Genomic DNA, 10,508 nt, shown 5'->3' with positions numbered 1-10,508 from the left:
CCATGGCACTCTACTGGGGCGATAAAGTGAAACTTTGTCGCCACAAAAAAAAAAAAAAAGAACCTGAACTCCGACAGATGTAAGGTCTTGCTCTTAGAAGGTCTGGGATACAAATTAGCATGCGTGCAAACAGGCAGGTATTTAGTTGACAAGTTTCGACCTAGAATGAGGTCTGGGTTAGAATCTCAGCTCCACCGTGGGGACAGCACTTTCCTCCTGTCAAATGGGGATGACATGATTGCAAGCTCATCTGTCACAAAGCCAGCGCCTGGCCACTACTGAGCACCACATCAGTGGTGGCCACATCCCTGGCACCAACAGAAGTGATTGTCCTATACTACTTCTTATCCTACACTACTTCTTACTATTGTGTGTTTGGATACCTTCATGAAGCAGACTTTGAAAAGAACCTGGGCAAACATGGGTGGGCAGAGACAAGCCATCTAGATGACCAAGGAACAGGTGGAGGCACTGGGACTTTCAGCCCAAGACAGGTGCCACTGGACAAAAGATGGCTCTGAGCAGGGGAGTACTGGCCATTTCTTACAGGTTGTGGAAATTACGAGCCAAGGTAACAAAGCACTCATCACACAGTGCCTGCTGGGAAGGCGCCTATTAAATGCTGGCTATCATTAACAGTACAGAGAAGAGAAAAGGGGAGGGAGCTGGGAGCCATCATCAGAAATCTGACACACTGTCATGGGGACCAGGGACTGGTCTGATCAACGATAACACCACCTTGTATTTCTGTGTTTGCAAATCATGCACACACAGCATTTGAATCTCAGAGACTAAAGAGTAGAAATCAGACCAAAGGGTGAAAAATGAAAGTGATCAGTTCTGGCTCATTTCCCGCAGCTCAGTGAACAGGGTCCACTACAGAATGAGCAGCCCCAGTGCAGCGACCCCTGGGACACTAGGGGTGCCGAGGCAGGAGCTGCATCAACTATGAGAGGAGCGATGGGACCCGCAGGGTGGGGGCCAGGCCAGGCCACGCTGGGGAGACTCAAGGAGGTGTCTATGAAGTTTTCACTTTATTTAATGAACAGAAAGATGAAGTGGAAAAAAGGAACCAGCATTGATCAAACCCTCTCTACGCTGAGCACTGGGCTATGAGGTAGGCATTCCTTATCTTTCCCACTCCCTACATCCCAGCCCTAAGGCACCCCCAACTCACAGATAAACTGTTGCAGAAGGCCAGGCCTGGGATCAGACTCACGAATATCTGACTCCAAAGCTCATGCTTCTTCCACTCTACTACTGCTTCCAGGCCTGGAGCACCAGGAGGAAAAGCTGGATCCAGATCTTGACCACAACTGCCTCTTCTCAAAGATCTCTGACCACTGCCCCAGTGAGTAGAAAGCCTCCAGAACCCACTCCAGAGTTTCCTTCTCTGATGGTTTCAAACCAAGTTCTTCCATACACACAATCAAAATCCCTCCTGCTGTAAGTCTCTTTGATCACATGAAGAATTATCTGCTCACAGATAATAGGGTTTGTACACTTGTTATTTCATTCTAGACTGATTGTAGAAACCAGGAGCTTCCAAATGGGGTGTGAGAAGGCAGACAAGGAGCGTAGCTGAGAATCCCAGGAGAGGACTTCCAGGCTCCTCACTGGTCACTGAGGAACCTTCTTTGGTCACAGGGACCTAGTGAGGTCTTGATAAGACAATGTCTGTGAGGGACTTGGCTAGCTGAGGATACACATAAGTCCTCAAGAGAGATGCTGCTGCTGCCACCACCAAAGAATTTAAAACTAATGTGCGGGGCGGCGCCTGTGGCTCAAAGGAGTAGGGCACTGGCCCCATATGCTGAAAGTGTGGGGTCAAACCCAGCCCCGGCCAAAAACAGCCAACAAACAAACAAACAAAAAAAACCTAATGTGTGAAAAGTGCCACAGACTGTTGCTCTGAGACGCTGGTTTCCAAATTGCACTCCTCTTCTTGACTACTAAGTAGTTAACACATTTCTCTCCATTTTGGACTGTTGCTACAACACTAGGACCAGAATGAAGAGGCCTTCTGAAAAGACCTGAAGTCATCAGGTGTAGGTTACACATGAGTCTAACAGGATGGAAAGGCTCTGGCATCATCCAAATGGAACTGAGGAGGGGCTGGCACACCCCTCGCACTTCAGAGAGGTGCTTGCTGAAAGTGAAGGCAGCTTAGAAGGTCCGAGAGAGGAGGGTCCGACACTGGAACCGTGTGGGGTGACTAAAACTAACCTGTGTGCAGAAGGGGAGGCCTGGGGGGCGGGCATGTTTTTCACTTCTCAAATGATACAGAAGATAAGAACTCTGAGGAGGACCACTGGACAGAGGGCTGTGCCTGTGCTGCTGCCTAAAGCTGTGCCTGGCACCTGCCGGGTCATGGTCGGCCAGCCACAACTTCCAATTCCAGTGCTTGGACAGCTCCAGCAGTGACTGTGACTGTCTCCAGCATCCTCCCGGGAGAGGCTGGCAGGCTCCTGCTCTTTGTTGTCAGACTGACTGCATGACTGAAGGTACACCCTGTGCTTCCTGCTGTCTGCAGGTGACCCAGGTGTGAAGGAAGCTCAGGGTCACCAGGAAATCCCTCTAATCGCCTCATTAGCCAGGTGGGGATGAGGGTATGTTTGTTCCACAAGGAGGCAGAAGGCTGGTAATTGCATGGTGTCAGATAGAAAAAAATAGTGGTAGAAGCAAAAGGCCAAATGTAAAAAGCTGTGTGTGCACAGCTGTAATTAAACCAGAGCCCTGAAAGGCAGGGCCACAGTACCAGCCGGCAGAGAGAAGGGAAAGGAACAAAAATGGGACTTGCATCGGGCACGCTGAAGGACGAAGGGCAGATCCCTCAGAGAAGCACCTGCCTGTGCGTGCAACCCATCTGGAACTGCTGGGCAGATGACGTCAGTGAACTCAATAATCAATAGTGCCCAAGTGACAACACCTCACGTTCTCCATCCCAAGAAACCCCGTCACCTTCCCCAGCAGTGTGCCTCTCCCTCATTCAGTGGGAACAGGAGTTTACCCTTCTTGGTACAAACACCCTTAAGAGATAACACAGCATGGACTCCAAAGTCACCCACCCTATCCTCCGTTGACAGACTGACCATGAGAATATACTTTTTTTTTATTTTGCAATACTTGTTATATTTTTTATTTTTGCTTTCAATTTCAGCTGGCTTTCACTCATCTTAAAGTTTTGTGGTTTTTTTCCTTTTTTTTTTTCTTCCTTTACCAATTCTCTTGCCCTTTGCCTCCCAAGTAGCTGGGATTACAGGTGCCCGCCCCAACACTCGGCTTTTTTTTTGTAGAGACGGGGTCTCACTCTAGCCCACTCCAGCTCATCCTGGTCTTATGTTGGTCTTGAACTCAGCTGAGCTCAGGTGATCCACCCACCTCGGCCTCCCACGGCACTGGGACAGAGAATATACTCTTGTTTATAGCCTGTGCAGCTCACCAAGGTTCTATGTTAAAATAGTAATTAAACCTAACTCATCTTTAAGCCAATTATATTTGGCCAGCACCTCACTGCCTATAGTACTAAGGAGGACACCCCATCATTTGTTCCAAGGTCCACATTCTTTCAAGTTCCAGGGGTCATTCCTGGGTCAAGTTCATGACCACCTCTAATTCACTCATCTTTAGACTTCACTGAACCAAGGTCTCCTGGGTCAGGGCCTGGGCATATGTGTTTTTACACTCTGCCCAGTAGATATTGAGACCAGATTCTGTTTCTCCCCCTCACAGGGACATCTGTCCTCACAGCTACTATCAGTGGTTCTGTTTCTCTCTGGTCCTCAGACACGGCTGAGTGATCTGCCCCCACCTGGACACCTGCTCTGGTCTTGTCTAGGGTGAGTGGAGACCCCACTCATCCTACATTCTGTGAGAGAACTAGAGGCTGAGCCATGTTGGGCCACCAGGAGTGGGAACGCTGGCCTTCCTGAGGACCAACCTTACGCAGAGAAAAGAGACCCTGACTCATGCTTAGTCTCTTAGGACAGACCAACTGACAAGTGGCACATGAGAGCTGAAAGACAACCTCCCTGCAAGGTGGGGATTCCTGTTTTCTGGGCTCATTACACTGGAAAGAAGGATTTTCTCTTTTCCATGTCAGAACAGTTCTTTTCTTTCTTGCTTTCCTTTTATGTACGTCTTTTCAGAATTACAGAATGTTTTCAGTCTCTACTCGCCTATTTAAAACACTTATGAGCACCTGCTGTATGATGGGGCAACAGCAGGTGTTGGGGATAAAGGTTAAGCACTCAAATCCAAAAGCTGAAATGCTCTAAAATCCAAAACTTTTTGTTCATTGAAGTGACACTCTAGGAAAACTCAACTAGTGGGTATAACGCAAATATTCCAAAACCCAAGAAAAATCTGAACTCAGAAACACTTGTGGTCCCAAGCACTGTGGATCAGGGATACTTACCCTGTGCTGTGAGCAGAAGCAGGACAGGGTTTCTGCTCTGAGTCACCCTTGAGAGGAGGGCAGCACAAACAACACAAGCAGATACAAAACTGTGATACACTAGTGCAAAGAAGGGTGTCAAGGCAGGTCACAAGGGACGTTCTTAGGGAAGGGCCAGCACACCAAAGGTGAGCAGGAGCGGAGAGGAGCTGGCCCAGCACACATTCAGGAAAAGGCCCTGAGAAGAGGGCATGGATGGGGTGTCAGATGAGGCTGAAAGGTTAGGCAGGGGGCCTGGCAAGAAGGGGCCTTGTTGTGATTTTTTTTTTTTTTTTTTATAGAGACAGAGTCTCACTTTGTCGCCCTCTGTAGAGTGCTATCACGTCACACAGCTCACAGCAACCTTCAACTTCTGGGCTTAGGCAATTCTCTTGTCTCAGCCTCCCAAGTACCTGAGACTACAGGCGCCTGCCACAACTAGCCTTAATCACCAGAGTTATGATGCCACCAAAAGGCTCCAAGCCAAGGTATAGGGGTTGAGGACGGAGGCCCTGGCTATCTGTAGAACAGCGGCTGCAGAAGACTTGATAGCAGACTGTTCCAGAAGTTCAGGTGAAGTTGAGGGGCTGAGAGCTGCCATTTGCCAAGATAGTTTGGGAAACTGAGGGAAGAGACCATCCCAGGGAGGCCAGAGGGATCGCCAGTGTGGGCACTGCTGAGCGATGGCGGAGATGAGGCTGACTCAGGTGCGGTGGATTTACAAGGGAAATCCTCACGTGTCTGAGTGTGGCTATGTCCAGGCTCTCGTCTTTGGCCAATCTGTCTTTTACATTGAGCTTACTGGCTCAATGAAATCGAGAGAATTTTCACAGTGGGCAAGATTCCAGGTTTGCCTTCAACTAATTAAGTGATATTAGGGAGGTTGTAAATGCCACATAAAAACTGGCAGGCAAGCTGCTCTAATGAGAATATTGCTTTACAGGGAGGTGCAGCTGCAGCTTTTTAATGCTGTCCTTTGAGGGGCCTGGTTCCCTGTTTCCAAAGTTATTCCTGGTAGGAAAAGTTCAAGGGTCCTAAAAGGTTGCACTCTAACTACACTCTTTCACTCAGTCCTAGGGATACTTACGGGTACAACAGAGGCCAGGGGAAAGCAACAACACTGTGATGTGCTCACTGCTGTCATCACCAAGTGCTCCGTTTACGCACAACACCGTGGATGCTTTTTTTTTTTTGACAGACTCTCACTATGGTGCCCTCGGTAGAGTACCGTGGTGTCACAGCTCACAGCAACCTCCAACTCTTGGGCTTAAGTGATTCTCTCTTGCCTTAGACTCCCAAGTAGCTGGGACTACAGGTGCCCGCCACAACACCTGCTATTTTTTTAGTTGCAGTTGTCATTGTTTAGCAGCCCAGGCTGGGTTCAAACCTGCCAGCCCCAGTGTATTTGGCCGGCGCCGTAACCACGATGCTATGGGCGCTGCCCTGTGTGGATGCTCTTCACCTGTCATTTGGTTTAACCCCACACTAGGAGGGGCTTGGAGACCTCCCAGTGAGAGGCAGGGGAACTGAGGGACAGAGAAGCTGAGTGACCTGCCCAAAGGCACACAGATTACAAGTCACCCACCCAGGATTTAATCCAGAGGTCTGTGTGAATCAAACCTAGACTTAATCACTGTGATGCCCCCAGAGTCAGAATCTAAGGACAAGGGAAGGGCAGGGTAAGGGTGAGCAAGGGCAGACTTCTCAAGCTAGAACACTACCCCACACAGTAAGCTCTTACCAGTTACTTAGTAAGAGGATAAGTATGGTTGAAACTGCATAGAATGACACAGCATAGAGAGCTTCAGAGATGACAAACCTAAAACCAGAGCTTCGCAAAATCTCCAATCTGATGAAGCACTTATGATAATTCAGATAGGGAAAATCTTACAAGGGTCCTAACTACAAAGAAGGGGTGAATGGCAAGTATAATTCCATGAGGATGCTTACTGATCTTAGCAAACAAATGACTACTAGAACTCTGAAAGTGTAGAGGTTAAAGAATGCTCTTCAGTGCTTAGCAGACAAGCCAGTGGGTGCTGGCGGCTCCGCCCTGGGGCCAGAGTGGGTGCCCCCTGTGCCCCCCTGTGTACCCCTGTGCAGCCTGCTGCACCCTGACTGAGCATACCCAGATCTGCAGAGTATTAAAGGATGAGAAAGCCCCTAATTTTAGACTGTTTACCTTATTGAGAACATTGGAACTACCAGGTAACATTTTAGCTAGGTTGGTTTGAGGAAATATATACAAATAAAACTATTTCTTTTAAGGACAGTCAACAATTCAGATGGCTGATCCTCTACCAACTTTTAAAGGAGAAAGTTGAGAACAGGGGGACAAAATTTTCAAATTACCAATAATGAAGATGCCCCAGATATTCTGGGCTCTAAGAGCAACATCAGAATGACACACATGGCAGAATCCAGGGGCAAAACTCGTCTTAGCCATAAACTCAACGCCTGGGCAAAGACCGTTTGAGAACAGCACATGATGCCCGTGAGACAGGGCGGTTTAAAAGCAGCACATTCGCACTTTCAGATTGTTACAAGTACACCGAGACCTTAAGGCACATTAGTTTCTATATTTTGAAGCATTTTCCAGAGTGTCAGACAGATGAGAGAGAATCGTGGCCCAACCAAGCGTGCCTGCTTACTGCTGCTGGACACGTTCCCCTCACGCGTGTGACGGCCTGGACAGACAGACAGACAAGTGGGTAAACAACACAACTCTGCCTCTCCTCGCAGACAGTGGAGGTCTCACCTCGAAAGGTGGAGCTTTTGGAAGGATATGTTACCTTTTCTTCTCAAGAACTGCTGAATCCACACAGCTTCCAAACAAGAACTGCATTTCACGGGAAGAAAATGCTGTTCCCGTGATGGGTGTTGCTAAGGGGGCATTGAATATTTTAGCAGTAGCACTGACTACCTGTGTACATGTGCGTGTCGGTGTTTGGGGGGGGGGTTGTTTTGACAGGGGTGTGTGTAGGTGTCAGAAGAGTTTCTGTGACTGTATTTCTGTGTGCCTGGGAAGATATTCAGTGTTCCTTTTCAGAACGAAGGACTGAAAAATTCAACAGAGACCTAGTTATTAAGATCTGATTTGGGAACATTAACCATTTTCTTTTTCTGAAAAGTGGTCATATAAAGAAATAAAGGCATTTGAAGAGATAAAAATTCCCTTCACCACTGTCTGGAAATGCCTATCAGTCTCCTAACCTGCCCCACCTTTAATTCACATCTGAACTCCTTGCGTGGTGCAAGGCAGGTAAGGTGGGCTTCTGTTTCCAGTCGGGGGATTGGATTTGCACAATCCCAGGTCTGTACATCGTGCATAATTGTTCTGGGCAGTTGACACCGTAAAATGGAATGCAAGTCAGTTTAGAGAATTTAGTACTATTATTTTATTTTATTCACTCACACAAAACATACGGAACCCATTCTCTTTCTTGACAGATGGATTTAAGAGGAGACGTCTCAGCTCAGAACAATAATTGTGGCCACAGCAGAACTCTCTGCACTTTGTGGGGTTTAATGGACTTTTCTTTCCAGTACTCAAAAAGCAGCAACTGGCATTTGCTAGAGCCCTGAGTGAGGTGTGGAAAATCTGTCACGTTTCTCTCCCGCTTACCCCGACCACAATTATACGGTCTGTGTGCAGATTAGCTGCAGAGTCGTTCCTCCTCCAGGAGTGGCGAGATTTCCCCAAATGACAAACGGTACCTACTGTATCCTCAAGTGCCCGTCTGCCTGAGAAAGGCAGGGGCAAGGGGGAGGGTGTAGGGAGCTCAGGGAGAAATGCCTTCAAAAGAAGGCATAACAACGAGAAAAGTAGCTGTAACAGGGTGGTGACATGGCAGGAACAGAGAGCAGCATTGTAACGGGCAGAGTAATCCTGTGACACACTGCTGTCACTCACTGCCCAGCTCCCTGCCGCGCCAGCCAGACATCAAAGGCTGCCCCATACCATCTTACATGCTCTTTATCGGCTAATCAGTCCATTCTTCCCTAAATAAAGCCCTGTTAAATCCCCTGCTCACAGGGGTATAGTGGTCTTGGTGCCCATCTGCTATGAGGGTCAGCTGAGGCAGGAGGCGGCGGGTTTCTCTCTCCCTAGTGGCTTCTCAAGGTAAGGACAATGCTGTCTCCAAGTCCCCCTCCCAAGTGCCTCCGTGCTTTGCTTTCCAGGGTCTGGGTAGGCACTGAGGACATCCTGGTCTGCAGAGCTGCTATCTGGATTAACACTTGCTAATGAAATTTCTAGCTATAAAGGTAGATCATCTGCGACCAATAAAACATTGGGACTGCATTTATTTTGAGGGAGAGGAATAAACAAAGATGAGTTTCTTGACAGTCATCATTTGACAGGTCTATTCCTACCTGCTCTAAGTGTCAACATGCAGAGACAGTGACAGAAGTGTTCGGACTTCTCTGAGGCCACTCTCAGATGCTCACCAGGAAGCCTCATGCTTTCAACACACACTGAAAATCAAAGTTCACACATACAGAGACCCGCGACCACAAGTCCAAAGACAGGAGCCCCACTGCCTACTGGGCCTTGCACCCCAGGACCTAGACACAGCCGGGTGTGTCTGGAGGTGCAGTGGAGGTGTCCTTGCCCTCTGGGAGAAGACCCTGGCCCCACTAGAGGGTGAGCAGAGAAGGCTCTGGGCTGCATGAAGCTGTTCTGCACACTTGTACTTAATGCTGCCTGGAAGGCGGCAGAGCTGGACCTGCCCATTCCACCTGGCACTGTGGTACAGCAGCGTGGAGGACAGTTGATGTCTGCCTCCCAGGATTACTGGGGCACTGTCCTACATGAGGGTTACTTGTATCAGGAAAAAAAAAAATCAACCATCTTAAAAATTCTCAAACTGGAACTAAAATTAGGCGACACTGTATCCGTTACAGAGAACCCTGCAGGCGCCAGATCCTCAGATGGCCTAAGCTGGGAGGCCCTGAATTGTAACCCACTCCTTTCAGGCTGTCTTTCATCTGTAGAGCCTCGTATGGTTCAAAGGTATATTTACACATATCACCTAATTTTGATTCTTAAAACAATCTTGTAAAGTAACTAAAAATATGATTTTTTCCCCTTTTTTTAGGAGAAGGAGGATCTGAGACGTTAAGAAACGGTATGCTCTAAAACTCACATCGGAATGAAGCCGGGACTTAAATCCAAGTCCCCAACTCCAAGACCACGGTCCTTTCCCTACTGGGCAGTCCTCCTCCCTTTACCATGGCAAGCTAGACAGATTGGGCCCTGACAAGGCTGATGGAGTCAGGACCATCCTGGGTGGATGAGCAAGTCCCACCCTTGGGAATACACGGCATGGTGTGGTATCACCTCTGATTTTCTGAGTCAGGACAGCTATATTTGTAGTACTTGTAATTAATGTATAAAAAGAAGGATATACGATGCAAAGTCACTGCCACTTTCACAGGGCAAGCGAAAGAAAGTCTTTGTGCCCCCAAACATTTGTTCATCACATCCTGCCCACTCACAGCAATCCTGGCCATTTACCCCAAAGTGCCTTCCACGAGTAGCTCACGGGGTTTCAGGTGCTCCAGCTCCTGTGAGGGCTGGGCTCATACTATAGCACACCACCACTCTGAGGGCAGGAAGAAGTTTTCCAAATGCAGCATGCTGAGGGAAAGCATCTCTGCACGTGGAATGGACTCGTAACCCGCAGGGCAACACCATGCCCTGACTCTGCCCTCCCCAGGGCTCTAGACAGTTCTGGGAACTGCACTTTTGGGGAGAAGACGTCATTGATTTTGCCCTCTGAGTGCTCTGCACTGGAGGTGTGTCTCAGCACCATTAGCCCAGCACTAAGCTCTGGGCGATCTGGGCTTCAGTGGTGCCTCAAATCTGAGGCTCAGGCATGCACCCCTCCCACCTCAATGGGACAAGGTATGGCCCCAGGGTCAGTTACATGGAATACATAAGAAGTCTTCTTATGACTCTCAGATGCTTTCCAGGGAGGACCACAGCACAGGTGAAGCTCCGACTGTGGCAGGTCCCCCAAGTTACTCTACTGGTGGACTGTGAACCCCATAGGTTCTTTTTTTTTTTTTT

At 48.5% G+C, this 10,508-nt stretch overlaps 1 protein-coding gene across 1 annotated transcript in view; it reads right to left on the bottom strand.

Moving 5' to 3' along the window:
* DDX31 (DEAD-box helicase 31) overlaps window positions 1-10,508 on the bottom strand; it is a 76,190-nt gene that overhangs the window by 7,143 nt on the left and 58,539 nt on the right. The window lies entirely within an intron of this gene.

This window comes from Otolemur garnettii, unplaced genomic scaffold (assembly GCF_000181295.1).
Source record: "Otolemur garnettii isolate 467f Iridium unplaced genomic scaffold, OtoGar3 scaffold00087, whole genome shotgun sequence".
In the NCBI taxonomy this organism is placed as follows: domain Eukaryota; kingdom Metazoa; phylum Chordata; class Mammalia; order Primates; family Galagidae; genus Otolemur; species Otolemur garnettii.
This window is presented reverse-complemented; position numbering and strand designations above follow the sequence as displayed.